We start from the raw sequence: 15,818 nt of genomic DNA on the forward strand, positions 1-15,818 counted from the left end.
ACTGGACATGTCTGGACCTGCAACCAGACCTGTTGGAGTGAGTTCATGATTCACAAGAGGTTCCTCCCTAGATCGTAGATCCTTGGCTGGCATTAGTTGAGCTCCACCTGTGAAGAAAAAGAGAAGCCCTGAAGTTTTTGGCTCTTCGCAACTGCAAACGGATCCGTTTACACCGAGATCTTGCCACCCGTAACAACCGCCAATGAGAAGCTCTGGTAGACACGACACTTTGTGCTACAGTGACCACCAGCAATGACCGCCAACGAAGATCTGCTCTTCACGCTCCTGCATCAACAGCCTGAGGTGTCCCCCAACGCACGCAATGCCTAACAGGATCTTTAAACTATAGTGCTACAGCAACAACTATCTGCAGCGCTCTCCCTGCTCCTTGTGGCCTCCTCCACCGTGAACTGGACTGTTCATTCTAGACTTTAAGAAGGTAACTTTTCAGCGGCCTAACGATAATTGAGGAGGTCCCCCTGCAAGGTATGTGGAGGGGCCCCCTCCGGACTCCATCAGGAGCTCTCTGGCTGAAGTGCTGTGCTGAGGGAGGCCCCTGGAGCTTGGGCCCCCCCCCGCACTGTGGGGCTGTGGGGGCCTGTGTTACGCCCCTGTAACATTTTCAGTGGGACTAACCTGGTCCCTGTATCCGGCCTGTGCTCCATCACAGTCAGCCAAAAATAGTGACTTTTCCCGGTCTAACCTGACCAGTTGACTGTAAATGGCGTTGTGTGCTTCTACGTGCTATTCTCACCCAAATCTTTGATAGTGCATATCCCCAGTTCTACTGATTGGATTCTTGTTGTTTAGGTTAATTTACTAATTTCTTTTCTCTATTTTTCTAATTTGTTATGGAATTTTGCTTGCATTGTGTTTTCACTTTATTACTGTTTAAGTGTTGCATAAATACTTTACATTTTGCCTCTACGTTAAGCATGACTGCTTTTGTGCAAAGCTACCAGCGGGTAAAGCTCAGGTGTTAGAAATGAGGGCTCTAGCTGGCAATGGTTTGCACCTTTGTCCAAATAGGGACCCTTTCTTCTAGTCAGGATAAGGGGATACACTACTTAAATAACCCCTGTTCACCCCCTTGGTAGCTTGGCAGAAGCAGTTAGGCTTATCTCAGAGGCAGTGCATAAAGGATTTGCACATAAACTAAAGTAATCCAGTGAAAACACTACTAAAGGACACCACACCAGTTTTAGAACAAATATTTATCTGTGCAAACAAGACCAAAATGATAAAAGACCAACATACAGTAATCCAAAATATGCACTTTGCAAGAATGACTTTAAAATGCAGTTCCTTGGAGGGGCATGGCCAAGATGGCGGTGCGAGCAGACGTGTAGAGCTGGAGCTCCCGCCGATGGCCTTTTGCAGCACCAGCCTTTCGGCCGTTTTAGCACCTGCCGACCCTCGCTCTGGGGCCGGGTGAGATCCAGCATCGCAGAGCTGTCGATCTGGAGTACCGGTGGTGAGCAGGTGCACTCAGAGTCAGCAACGTGGTGAGGCGCCGGTGGTGGAGCGTGGTGAGGCCCGCGGCGGAAGGCCCGCACGCCGCGAGGCCGCCGTGATTGACAGCCTGCCTGATTGACGTCTGGGGCGGCGTTCGCCTGCCGAGTTGGTGGCCTTTCTGGAGCGGTTTAGCAGCAGCAGAGCAGAGGAGTCGTGTCAGGCGGGAGAAAGACGGGCCAGGTGCGGCCGAGAGGACCGTGCGCCAGACTGCCAGCTGTGGAGCAGACTTTGCTGGGGCCTGATTTAGCGGAGCCGGCCCGGCTTTGGATGGCCCCGCGGGAGACGCGGCCGCCTGCGGGGAGGGCTGAGACCGGCGAGCGGCAGATGGCTGCCCTGGAGGCCCGGTAAGCGGAGTGGCTAGTGCATGGGCCCCCTGGATTCGGCAGACCTGCGGTGGCGGTGGTCCGACGGGGCGGGCGAGGCCCTCCCTGATTCACTGGCGGGAAGAGGAGTCCCAACAGAGGCTGCCAGCAGGGAAGACTGGGAGGCTGTCGTGGCATGAATGCGTGGCTACAGAGGGCTCCTTCTGGGAGAGTGAGGGAGGCACCGTTGGAGGCCTGAGGTGGCTGCTGAGTGGGCCGCCATCTTAGTGACCAGGAGGGAAATGGCGGTCGAAGGTCTACCTGTGGACTGGTTGTCGCACCTGGCGGTCGAGCCCGCAGTTAATGCAGCGCTGGTGTGGATCCCGGGGAGCCTTCAGCACTGTTTGGAGGGGGTCATCCTGGAGCGAGCGGCAGAGAGGACTGGTCCCTGGCGTCTTTGGCTTGCATGATCCCCGGCTCCCTTGGCGACGGTGGAGGACACTGGTGAGTGGCGGCTTCGCCGCTCCAGCAAGCAGCCGTGACACTACCGGTGGCTGGGAGGCTGCACTGGCGCGCTACCCACGCCACGGGTGGGGGGCTTGGTGCGGCAGCTGGTCTGGGAGTGGAGGAAGTGTGTGCCCGCCTGAACTGTGGAAGCCTGCTGTCGCCTGAGGAGGGGGGGTGCCCAGCACATAATCTAGGGCGACTCCTGGGGGCTTGAGCCATGAAGGTGCTGAGTGGGGTGCACACGCCCTATGGAATAGAACAAGGAATAGCCGCCTCCCTGCTTGTCATGTGCGTACATCCCAGTGTGGACCAGAGGCCGTTATCCACCGGGGTTAAGTGGCTCCCGGATGCGGGGCGGAGACGGGAGGCGCCCTTTGACAGCAGCTGGTGACCCTGTGAGGGAGTTGAGGAGACGGTCCGCACACCGCAGCTGGGGGGAATCGGCGGAGTGCAGGGGTGCGCGGAGAGGCCTGATATGGGCGGCGTGAGACTGGTGCTTTTGCGGCTACTGACCAAGGGGACACAGCTGGACGTCGCAACCGTCTGAGCCGGGGGACAGCGCAGGGAGGAGGGAGATCCTGACGCCTGGGGGCCCACTCTGCTTGGAGTGCGGCACACTATGGTCCCTCCTAAGGGGCGTAAAGACAAAACTTTGAAGGACTTGTTTGCAAAGGTGCAGGTGAGTCAGCACCCAGACGATATGGCGACTGGTGGAGCTCGCTCAGCTACAGAGAAGGGTGAGGGTGCAGAACCAATCACCAAGGCCTTCTTGGAGTCCATGTTCGCTCCTCTGAGGGACGATATTCACACTCTCAAACGGGAGTTCACGGCGGAACTCAGAGAGGTGCGCCGAGATGTGGACAGCTTGAGAGAGAGAGTGGCGGAGCTGGAGGGCAAAAGCGACAGCCGGGAAACGGAGCTGGCGGCACTGCAACAGGAAGTCCTCAGGATCCACGATCAGCAGGTAGACCTACAAACACATGAGGAAGACTTGGAGAACTGGTCCCGGAGCCACAATATCTTCAGCAACTTAAGATTCCATACAGTTGGGGCCATCCTTTCAGCTTGGTGTTTCGGATTGACAATACGCTTTACCAATTACGCTCCCTGGCCGAGGCTGGCAGATTGCCGGGAGTGGAATTGCCAGTGGATGATAGCGACGACGACAATCACCCACCGGAGGTCAATGATTCGAGGCCCAGATGGCGTCAGCAGGGCCGTCGACGGCGGCCTAGGAAACCCCCAATGGCGGAAGTAATCAAAGGCCAGCAGGTGGCTCTCGAGTCTGTGTCTGCGGATCTGGCTGGCTCCCAGCCTGGCTGACCCAGGCAGCAGCGAGGGTCTGGCTAAGTGACTGTTCTGTATACGGGTCGCTGTTGGGAGGGGGGCGTCTCACCATAGGCCACTTCCTCCATGCTGCCATCCTTCCGTTCACCGCGAGGTGGAGGACAATGGGAACTGCTATACCTTTTTTCCTGGTTGGGTTTATTGTTCCTGTATGTGGGGAATTTGTTGGGGGTGAGTTAGGGTTCCATGTCCACCTTTGGGGGGCCACAGGGGCTTCCACAGCCGACAACATGCGCGCGACCTTCACTTCCCGCACTTCTCCTAGGAGAGCTTATGGGTCCTGATTGGACTGCCTGGCTCCGTGAGACACCATAAATGCCGGCTTCCACACTTAAAATACTAACTCTCAATGTGCGGGGTCTCAATAACCCTGTTAAACGCAGGGTGGTTTTATTGTGTCTGGAAAACTCCCAAGCCGATCTCTGCCTGTTGCAGGAAACGCATCTACTAGCTAGGGATTGTTACCGGCTCCGGTCACGGAAATTCCCGACACAATTCTTTTCCTCCGGCCCTACTAAGTCTGCGGTGGGTGGCGATATTAGTGGCGCAGCTATTTAAGGGGGAGGTTCTGGAGAAGGAGGCAGAAATAAGGGGTCGGCTCCTAATCTATAGGTTTGCCTTGGGCACCGCGACTTTCACCTTGGGCTCCATCTACGCCCCCAATGAAGGCCAGGAACAGTTCCTCCAATTGGCCATGATTGACATCACGGCCGGCTGACCGCCACATTATTATTGGGGGGGATTTGAATCTGGTTTTTGATAACACACTGGACAGATCTTGTCAGCGGACACACCAAGCCGGAGCGCTCTCGACACTGGGAATGGCTCGACTGCGGGACCTAGGGCTTTGCGATTTATGGCACAGTTTCCATCCGCAGGGCCGGGAGTACTCTTACTACACTCACGCTCATAAGACCTATGCCTGATTAGATTATTTTCTGGGATCTGCTGCGGCCCGAGCGATAGCGAGAGGGGTGGAGATAGGGGTCGCCTCACTTTCCGATCATGCACCGGTGACTGCTACTTTCACCTTTCCACCCTTGTCACGGCCTGCTAGGGTGTGGTGCCTTAGAGATACTCTCCTTCACCGAGCGGATGTGGTCACGCATATACAAAGCACTATTTCTGATTTTTTGTCACACAATGCCAACACGGACACCACCTTGGCAACACAGTGGGCGGCACTAAAGACAGTCCTCCGGGGGGAGTTTATTGCTTTATCGGCGGCGGAAAACGTAGAGCGACAGCGTAAATGGGATGACCTCACACAACGGACAAGGGAACTAGAACAGATCCATCAAAGAACGGGAGCCCCCCGAGGGTGGCGCCAGCTAAAAGCGGCGCGTTAGCAACTTGCAGCCCTGGATCAGAACAGAGCGGAGTTTGCGGCCCTGCGGTTGAAGCATGCTTACTACACGGGGGGAGATAGGTGTGGGCGCCTTCTTGCTCATAAGTTACATGACGTCCAGCAGTCACAGGGGGTGCGTGAGGTCTACAGAGGTGACGGCACACGCGTTTCGGAGGATGGGGACATTGCTGAAGCGTTCCGCGATTTTTATGCCACGCTTTACACTGCCTCCCCGTTGGTGGAGACGGAGGGGGGCGACTTCCTGAATTCTGTTTAACTCCCTGCTCTGACACAGGCACAGGCTGACATGTTGGATCGGGACATACGAGTTGAGGAGGTAATCGCGGCCATAGCCCGGCTAAAGCTCACCAAGGCGCCCGGCCCGGATGGCTTCTATAAAAAGTTTTGTGCCCGCCTCGCTCCGCTCCTCACCCAACTTTTCAACTCCTTTTCCGAACCGGGGGCGATACCTCCGGATCTCTTAGAGGCCTCAATAGCAGTAATCCCCAAGCCAGGGAAGGACAGGACTCAATGCGGCGCATATCGCCCCATTTCCCTCTTGAACGTAGATCTCAAACTCTATACAGGGATCTTGGCCACCCGTCTTGCACCCCACATGCCCGGCCTTATTGATCCGGACCAAGCGGGTTTTATTCCAGAGCGCCAAACATCGTACAACACGAATCGCGCTCTACATTTGATTGAGAAGGCTTCTCGCACGGAGGGTGAGTATATGTTGCTCACAATCGATGCGGAGAAAGCATTCGATCATGTTCATTGGCCGTATCTGGAGCGGGTTTTGCAATGGATGGGCCTGGGGGAGAAATTCTGCACCCGCATATTTAATTGTTATAAGTTCCCGTCTGCTTCCGTCTGGGTGAACGGCTACACATCCACTAGATTCCCGATAGAGAGAGGCACCAGACAGGGGTGCCCTCTGTCGCCCCTCCTTTTCGCCATCTACATGTAGCCGCTGGCCCAACGGATTAGGCAGAATCCAGCGATCTCCGGAATCCAGTTCGGGGGCTATGTCCACACCATCAGTCTGTATGCGGATGATGTGTTGCTCTCACTAGCCAGTCCACGCACGGCGCTGCCGGCGTGCCTCGCGGTTCTGGACAATTTTGCGCAGGCTGCGGGGTTTAAGGTCAATGCCGACAAATCGTTGGCTCTTGATCTCTCCCTGCAACGATCCACTCGGGAATATTTGCAGGGTCTGCTACCTATTCAGTGGGCTCAGGAAACGATTCCCTATTTGGGGATTCAGTTGGCGTCTACTCTTCTGCAAGTTGTTGCTATCAATTATGCCTCCCTGCGCCGGAAGACCCGTCGGGAACTCGGTCGCTGGAAACATAATCCCCTTTCGTGGCTAGGCAGAAATGCAGCGGTCAAGATGTCCATTTTGCCTCAAATCCTCTATCTCTTTCGCACTATTTCCCTACATCCACCCGTGGGCTGGCTGCCGCAGACCCAATCTGAACTTGCCCAGTTCATTTGCCCTGTCGGAAGCCGCGCATGAATCAGGCCTTGTCGACTTTGCCCCCGGAGAGAGGTGGCTTGGGAATTCCCGATTTACAGCTTTACTATCAAGCCGCCCAACTGCGACACTTGGTCGAATGGAGTCGTTGGGAATCAGAGAAACACTGGTTGTTTCAAGACCAAGCGGTAGCAGCACGGCCTTTACAGGAGATCCCTTTTCTCCGCAAGCAACATAAGCCCCTAAACCTGTACGCCTCGTTTATCACCCGTGTCCCTCTCGAAGTGTGGGACTGCACTAACATTAAGCATGATTTCACTACCTTTCCCTCCCCGCTAACTCCTTTGTTGGACAGTCCGGACTTCGCTCCAGGAATGGACCAAATGGTCTTTGCGGCATGGAAACCGGCGGGATGCCACTTCCTGTACCATCTATATGGAGCGGATGGCGTTATCCCCTTTGAGCACTTTAAACAGGAATACGGGCTGCCGGAATCGGAGAGGCTCAGGTACTTGCAGGCTCGGCATTGGGCGCTGGATGAGCGAGTTCGTCCGGAGGCTGATAGGTGTTTTTCCCCTTACGAGCTTTGGCTTCTCACGCGCATGTCGGACAAACACTTACTCTTGGATTTATACAAGATGCTCCAGACTAGACTTACATACATTTACAACCCTGGCAGGGTGCGTTGGCAGAAGGAGCTCGGCAGGACACTTGGCAACAAGGAGTGGGAGGGTATATATTATCATATGGGGCTTACAGAGACTCTCACAAAGGTGGTAACATATTGGTATTACACCCCAGAACGTCAACACTTAATGGACCACACGAGGGAGGCGCGGTGCTGGAGGGGGTGTGACCAGATAGGCACATTGGTGCACTTGTTGTGGGAGTGTGAACATATTCAGACCTATTGGTCGCGGGTGCTTGATGAGGTGGATAAACATTTCAACACAGAGATACTACGTCTCCCGGTGTACATCTTACTTGGTCTATCAAACCCATTGACTTACCGGCTTCGAGCACGTAGGGGACAGCAAATAGCAATAGCACTGGGGTCGGCGATACAGAACATACTTTCTCATTGGCGCACCCCTACCGTTCCGACCTTCACGGGATGGCTGCATCGCTTGTGGTACGTCCTTGGGATGGAGAAACTTACACTGACAATGGCGGTGAGGGTTCCAAGTATAGAGAGTTGTGGCAGCCTTTTCTAGCATTGTTGGCAACCGAATTCCGAGAAGTCACTTGCCCACGTTATCTACGTTTACTACGCGTAGCGGACACACCGGAGACGGAGGAGTGAGGAAGTCCTGTTAGGGGGCCTGGAGATCTACATGGTGGATATGGAACGGGGGTTAGGGGGGGAATTGGGGAAGGGGGGAGATTCTTGTGTTTTTTCTTTTCCTTTTTACGGTATATTAGCCCCTGCTTCGACTTAGGGTGGTTGATTTTCACAGGAGCAGGCCTGTGATAGGACCCACGCTTCCAAGTTGGCTTGTTTAGTTGCGGGCCTTATGTCAGCGGGGTACGGATAGCTCCCTGGCCCGAATGGCCTGGTGTACGCTTTGCCCTTTTTTTGCCCTTTTTGAAACTCCAATAGAGATCTATATCTCACCATGGAGCGTCTTTCAGAGCCGCTGGATTTTAGCGGGACACTTCTTCTGGGACTGGGACGTACTGCATCGCGAACGTTCTGCTAGCCTGTTCAGGCTAATACTTGATATTGTGACTCCCTGCCTATATTTTTCAGACGTGGCCGGCCCGGAAGGGTTGTAGGTGACATGCTGTTTTTAAGTTGGAAATGTTCGAACTGATGTCGCTTGCTTTGCCTTGCTGATACGCTAAAGCAGTAGCACGCCGGCCCGTTGGGTTGTAGGCGCTAAGCTCTTGTATCACCGCTGATGTTCTTTCTTTCAATAAAACAGATTTAAAACTAAATTGCAGTTCCTTGAAGCCACTAGCTCTGTCGGAGGCAATTGCGGTGCTGAAAACAACAAAATCCAACAGCTCTGGCCAACCGCGTTGGTGCGGACCAGCGTTAGTGTCAGCAGACTCGTAAACAGTACCTTTGTTCCGGCTGACAACATCGGTGTGGGCTGGTCAGGGCAACTGTTGTGGTTGCAATTTGAAGCATAGCAGTTTGGCGTGCGGTGCCCTCAAGTGGCAGTGCAGGCAGCGGCTCGGTGACAGTCGTGCAGCAGTGTCGGTGAGACCAGGACTGTGGTGCGGAGTGAGGCAGTCCTTGTTGCGGTGCTGACAGGTCACGGTGCAAGCTGCAGTGCCGGTTGATGGGAGCTGGCGTCGGTCGGCCTAGACTGCGATGTGGGACGGTGGGATGCATCGTGTGACTTACGAGCGGTTTCCTCAAACCACAGTGCAGTCACGGGTGTTGAGGTCAGCGTACAGCGACTTCAGTGGTGAGACCAGGGTGGTGGAGTGAAGTGAAGTGAGGCAGTGCGAGGTACGGGGCCCACAGGTGGCGGTGCAAAGTGCGGCAGCGCCTTCTATAGTGCCTTCAGGACACAGAGCATTAAGTGGTGTTGGTGACTGTATTGGCTGCTTTCCCCCTCTGTGGCAACTGGAACCCATGGTTTCAGAGGCGGTACCCAGAGGCAAGTTGAGTATTTGCTGTCCCTGAGACTTCATGAGCAGGAAGCAAGCTCTATTTCAAGCCCTTGGAGATACTCAGCAAAAAGTGAAGAAAGTTCAGTCCAGTACTTTTACTGCCCAAGGCAGAAGCAACAACTGCCGGCCATCTCAGCAAAGCAACAACACAGCAAATGGGTAGTAATCCTCCTGGTAGTTCTTCCAGCTCTTCTTCTTGGCAGTTTCCTTGATCCAAGAGAGTTCTAAAGATCTGGGGTATGGGCCCCAATATTTATACTAATTTTCTCTTTGTTCTCTTGGGCAGAGAGTGTCTGTGCTTAGTTCAAACCAGTTTGGTCCTCTTTGGCCCAGCTTCCTGGCAGGAGCTGGAGACAGCATTGTCCAAGGCAGACCAAGCCAATTCAGGTGCAAGGAAATCTCCTCCCACTACTCTAAATGCAGCCCAGGTCTATTCAGCTCAGCCCTGACTCATCCAGGAAAGGTAGGAACCAACTTGACTCCCCCAGTGGCTGTCTGAAGAGTATGCACATCCCATGCCCCTGTCACTCCAAAGGCAGACAGTCAATCCACAACCCAGCAGAGGCACACAGGATGCTGAGCAAGAAAATACCTACTTTCTAAAAGTGGTATTGTCAAACACAGAACATAAAAATCATCTTTGCTAAAAGATGCATTACTACATTCTGAGTTTGGGCATGCTAAACTCCATTTCTCTATCTTGTCCCAATGGGAAGATATACTCATAAAACGGTATCCAGTACTTCCCATTCTATCCTATGAGACAGATAGCCTTTCAATAGTGAAAAACAAAATATACTGTATTTCGCTATCAGGACGTCACACACACCATTATATGTTCTGCCTTTCAAATACACTGCACCCTGCCCATAGGGGTACCTTGGGCCTACCTTAGGGGTGACTAACATGTAATAAAAGGGAAGGTTAGGGCTTGGCAAGTGGGCTCACTAGCCAAGTCGACATTGCAGTAAAAACTGCGTGCAGACACTCCAGTGGCAGGTCTGAGAACCCTTCGAACGGTTGCTCATATGGGGGGGGGGCACATACAGTGCTGCAGGCCCACTAGCCGCATTTGATTTTAAAACCAGGAGGTCAGAAAGCAAAAGGACAGGGGAAACACACCATAAGATGCCAGGTCAAACAATAGGTTAATTTAGTGAATTTTTGTGTTTCACCCTGACATGGGTTGTGGTTGTTGCTTGAGAAGGGCTCACACCCTCCCCCTCAATCAACAACCCAATTTTTCACATTGGTATTCGGTGTTGGGATCCAGTATTTTTTCAATGCCGTTCAGTGATTTTGTGTAACACTAAAATCCCATGTAAATAATTTGATACCAGATACAATCCCTTTTAAATTCTTCTTTCCTTTTTTCTCAATTGGTCACGTTTCCACATTTAATTTCTGCCTCACAATAGTGCACTTGGGCTGTGTTGTTGTTGCACCTGTGCTACCTTACTAGAATGATAATGGATCTGAACTGCCTATCATATTACAATACAAGGGAGCTGAAGGAGTTCTGCAAGGAGAGGGGGCTGGCTGTGAAGAAGAAGTTTACTGAGCAATACATTCGGACAGCCCTGTATGCTTTTGAGGAAGCATGCTGGTGGAAGGCATCAACAGAGGACCAAGAGGGTGATGACCCTGAGCATGATGAGGATGAGGAGGAGAAAAATGACTCTGAAATGTCTCCAAACGAGAGAGGAGAACCCACAGAGAAGAGGTTCCCTGCTGGATCCCAGGCAAGAAGCAGTGCATAATCTCACAACATCTCTCCTGAAGGACAGGCTGCCTAAGAAGCACCTGATGCTGCAGCTAGCCAGATTGGCTGCAGAAGAAAAAAAAACATAAGCAGAAAGAGCCCTAGCCAAGGAAAGAGCTGAATTTAAAAGAGCCTTGGCAGAAAAAAAGGCTCTGTGGGTCCATGAACTGAGCAAAGTGCTGGACCGAAAGCTCAAACAAACCTCATCATCCAGCAGAAATGGTGGCAGGGATTCTCCAGTGTCCAGTGGAAATAGAAGTGTCCACCTTCCCCATGACCTGGTGCTTAACTTTGTGGTGTGGATGACATTTGTTGGACCTGGCCCTTTTTGCAGGGTTATAACCAAACTTTTTGACTTCCTTTGCCTATTTTTCTGACCTTCTTTTTGTTGGCTTTAGGACTCTGGACACTCTATTACTGCCAATCTGTGCCAAAGTGCATGTGCTCTCTCCTCTAAACAAAGTATATTTGGCACATTTGATTTACTTATAAGTCCCTTGTAAAGTGGTATCCCATGTACACAGGGCCTGTAAAATAAATGCTACTAGTGGGCCTGCAGCACTGCTTGTGCCACCCACAGACGTAGCCTTTCAAACCTATCTCAGGCCTGCCACCGCAGCTGTTTACTGCCACCTTAATTTGGCATGTCAAGCTTCCTGCCAAGCCTTAAACACCCCTTTTATTACTCATAGGTCACCCCTAAGGTAGGACCTAGGAAGTCTTATGGGCAGGGTGCTGTGTAAGTGCATGTGCCTTTTTGTGCCCAGGTAGTGACAAATAGCCTATTTAACTTTTCACTGCTGTGAGGCCTACTCCTCTCATAGACTAGAATTGGGAAATCCCTTACATACCTTTAAGTGGTAATTCCTGATCAGAAAGGAGTAGTGTTGCCATGTTTAGTATCTTTATACTAGTGGTGATAAATCCTGCTTACTGGTGAAGTTGGATTATGCATTACTATTTTAGAAATGCCACTTTTAGAAAGTGGACATTTCTCTGTGCTTATGACTCTTTGGGCTTTGCAGCCTGACTTTAATGCACATCTGAGTTAGGGTGACAGCTACACTAGGTCTTTCTGGCCAGCCACAACACAGGAAGGGCTGGGTGTGACAAGGTATACATCTGCATTCATCTGCATACTGATAACTTTCCATGCCTGGGACAGAGAGAGGTCGTTCACACTTTACATTTGTATAGATTGTGTCCTCCTCTCACACAAAGGGCTGATTTACCCCATACTGGTTGTCTGGAGCCAGGGCTGGGTTGAAAGGGGTTGTTCCCCACTTCTAAGGGTTCCTTTGATGTTCCCTCTTCACCAAAGACATGTTACTTCTAGTACAGGGGCTCTGACCCCATGTCTTTAGACAATGTGTGTGCTTGTAACCAGATGCTGCTGGCTCTGTAAACTGTACATTGATAGAGAATTGCTGTGCTGCCAGGAGGAACCACCATTTGGACTACTTGCTTTGGTTAGGCTGAAGGAAAGACTGTCACTTTGCATCTTGCCTTATGTGCTGGTATGCTGCCAGCCTACCTGCTCTTTATGCCCCCAGTGCTCTCCATGGGCTTGTTGACTTGCACCCCTCTCCCTGTTGTTTAGAAACTCAGGGACTGAAAAGATGTCATTAGGCAACCTGAAATTGGCCGTGGGACTCATAAATCCAGTCTCCTTAATACAATCAGCCGTACCCGATTGACATAGATTGCCTGTTCCCCTAGTGTTTGCGGGGAACGTTGAGTACTTTCAATGCCTGATCAGTGCTTTGTCTGTCCCCCCCAAATCAGCACATGCTGAGTGCTTCATCTTGTCTGGAGGAGGGCGAATCCAAAGTGGCACAAGAATCCTCAGTATGCAGGCCCCTGCATCGCCTTGGCAACCTGAGCTTCCCTTCCTATCATGATATCAGCAGAAGCTGCGCTCAAGAGGGTGGGGCCAGCTGGAAGCAAGATCGCTGCGTCAGTGTGCCCGTACAAAGGGAGACCCTGTGGCCTGCAGAGCGCTTTCCCCCTCGCACCCGAAATGCATTGAAGGTGAGTGGGGCTGGGGAGAGCAGTACAGGGGCCCAACATTCCAGTGGCCAACTTCCTGAAACGCTGAGCCGCTGCAGAAGGAAAACTGCTGTCCCGCACTCCTTCGCAGTCAGCCCGATCTTAAAATGGAGCTTAACTCCACTGTGCTGTTGGTAGCTGCACCGCACACTTGAGGGCAGCTGCATTTGTCTTCTCTGCATGCAGGGGACCCAGCAAGGCATCCCTGCTGAATTCTGCAGTGTGTGCGCCCCTCAACGGAAGCCCTGATCGCTACGGGGAAGTTCTTGAATTTGGAAATCAGTGGATTACTTTATTACAAGTAGCAGGTGCACAGGTGCTTCTGTGCCTTGCGCTTGGATGCCTGATGACTATATAAAGTGTAGTCGGAGTGCAGGCATGCTGTGCCCTATGTGTTTATGATGATATTTTGTGATTCATGTACTTTGGGTGACATTTGGTGATTCATGTGTTTTTCCCTAACCTAACTGGCTTTACATGCACTAATGTTATGATGTATGTCATTTTTAGACTTACCTTGTTCCAGGCTAACGAGTACTATCTCAGTATTTGCATAGTATGCACAATATTTCTGATTCATGTTGTTTTGGTCTTCTCGTGTACAATATACTACATATATGTTTATATAATCCTGTGTGGAGTCTCTTTTGGGGTGTGTTCATAGTGTTGCTGTGTGAGTGTGTTGCGCAAACGCTTTACACATTGCCTCTGATGATAAGCCTGACTGCTCTAAGGCAAACTTCAAGAGGGTGAGCACTGGTTATCTTTGGTTTATAACTTACTTGCCCTGACTAGAGTTGTGGGTTCTGCCTGGCTTAGGTGAATAACCCCATTTCTGAGAACACTGATAAGTGGTTTGAGGTCTATGAGTTTGTGTTAAAGAAGCACAGGGTCCCTGAGGAGGATTCAGGGGTACATTCCCAATAAAGGAAGAGATATACTGTTAGCCGTAGGGAAAGGGGACAGGATGAGGTATCCATTCATGAGGGACACATTTATCAAGAAATATGGTGTTAGACCTAAAAAGTACAGGTAGAAGTTCATGGACAGCCAACAATTGCACCAACAGACCTGGGTGGATTGTGTTGACAACTTTTGTAGGGGACTGGATAGTGGGTGAAGGGTAATGAGGTAAACTCTAATGAGAGACTTTACAATTTAGCTGCAAAAGAGCACATGTTCTGTCATTGTTTTCCAGAGATATGCTAACACCTGATTGATCGCAAGCTAACTGACCCTAGGGAGCTTGCAAAGGAGGCAGACCTCCATATTAGTAACAGAGTGCCTGAGAAGGTACCTGGGAGTGAGCATGACCTTTACACTGTAGCCGTAACAGCAGACTTCATCAGGGCTATATTATAAATATAATAATATTATAGCGAGGAAACTCTAACGGCTGGTAGTCCCACCACCAGGGTACACACATGTGTGCACATTTCTCTATCACACTTTTAGATTGCCTTTGCACTATCCCACCTAACTGACATACTCTGAAGGAAATGCTACTCTGTGCCTGAATCCTGTGATATATATACTGTGTGGAAATGTGGATTTTCCTGGTCAGTTATGTCCCCTATCTTGGACCCCAACGGTTCTATATGCATGTTACAAGTACATGTATGTTCCCTCCAGTTCCAGTTTCTAAGACGCAAACATATGTGTGTCTACCGTCAACATGTTCTCTGTCAGATCCGCCATCAATGGGCTGGATATTCGATTCCTAAGTATAAAAGGCCACCGACTTTATATGGCTAAGTTACTCCATTTTTACAGTTCAGGCGAGTAGGCCCGATTCTGTCCTCAAAGCCTTTCCCTGCTCTCTGTCTCTGACAGCTTCAGTTTGAGCTCGCATCTGTATCCATGAACTTTGTCCTACTCCCTGTGCAGCTAACGGTGCCTGCCTCGGCCAGTTTTCGCCTGTCTGCCAAGAAGTTGTATTTCACCTTCGAATTATCTATTTTGCTCTTCAGCCGATGCATTCTTGCCTAGTAGTTTAAGTAAACATTCCTCCAGTTACCAAGCAAAAGGCCCGGTTTCTCTGTCCTCCTGCAAGTGATTCATAGCCCTGTTGCTATGGAAAGTTTTCTGCCCCTCGCATCTCATATAGACACTTAGACGCTTGTACGCGCACACAGTCAGTATAGAATAGATTCTGTCCGAGAGTCCTTCCTTGTGGATAACATAGTTCTCTAAAACATAGGATATTAGATATGATTTGGGATTAGGTTGACATAACCCCAGACTTCTCGTCTCCACATGTAGAGCTAAATGTCAAGTCCCCTTCACCCCCTAGTTACACGTCAATTACACGTCATGCTGCTGCGCGCGCATCTATGCCAAGTATTATCTTATAGATCCACCTATGTCTGATAATGCAAGCCAATCATGTTTCTTTTATTCCTTATTACGCCTAGTTTCGATTATGTCACTGTCACGTCATTTTTCTTATCAAATGTTACGCCTTCTACATTCATTTCATTGTAATGTACTTATTATAAAAATACATGTCTATCAATAAATTATTGTACTTCACTTCCTGAACCCTCGTGGTGACGGAACCTGAAGGCCGCCACTCGAGTCGGCCATTTTGAATGGAATAAAGCCCATTAGAGAACCTCTTATACCACGGATTCTGCCTCTTGTTATTTTGAGCTATTTTACTTTATTTTAAGACTCCGTACGAAATTCAGTCAGGTAATATTTATTTTATTTACCACATAATGGCGCCCGAACAGGGACACTTTCTCATCTCACGCGCCGGCGGTGCGTTGCAGGCCCGGTCTCCTGCCACAGCTGGACGGACCATAAACGCGTACCAGCAGGATTTCCTGTAAGCTCCCTCCGGTCAAGCGGGGGCGACTGAGGCTGCGATCAACCCAGACGAGG

Source organism: Triturus cristatus, chromosome 6 (genome assembly GCF_964204655.1).
Source record: "Triturus cristatus chromosome 6, aTriCri1.1, whole genome shotgun sequence".
Classification (NCBI taxonomy): Eukaryota; Metazoa; Chordata; class Amphibia; order Caudata; family Salamandridae; genus Triturus; species Triturus cristatus.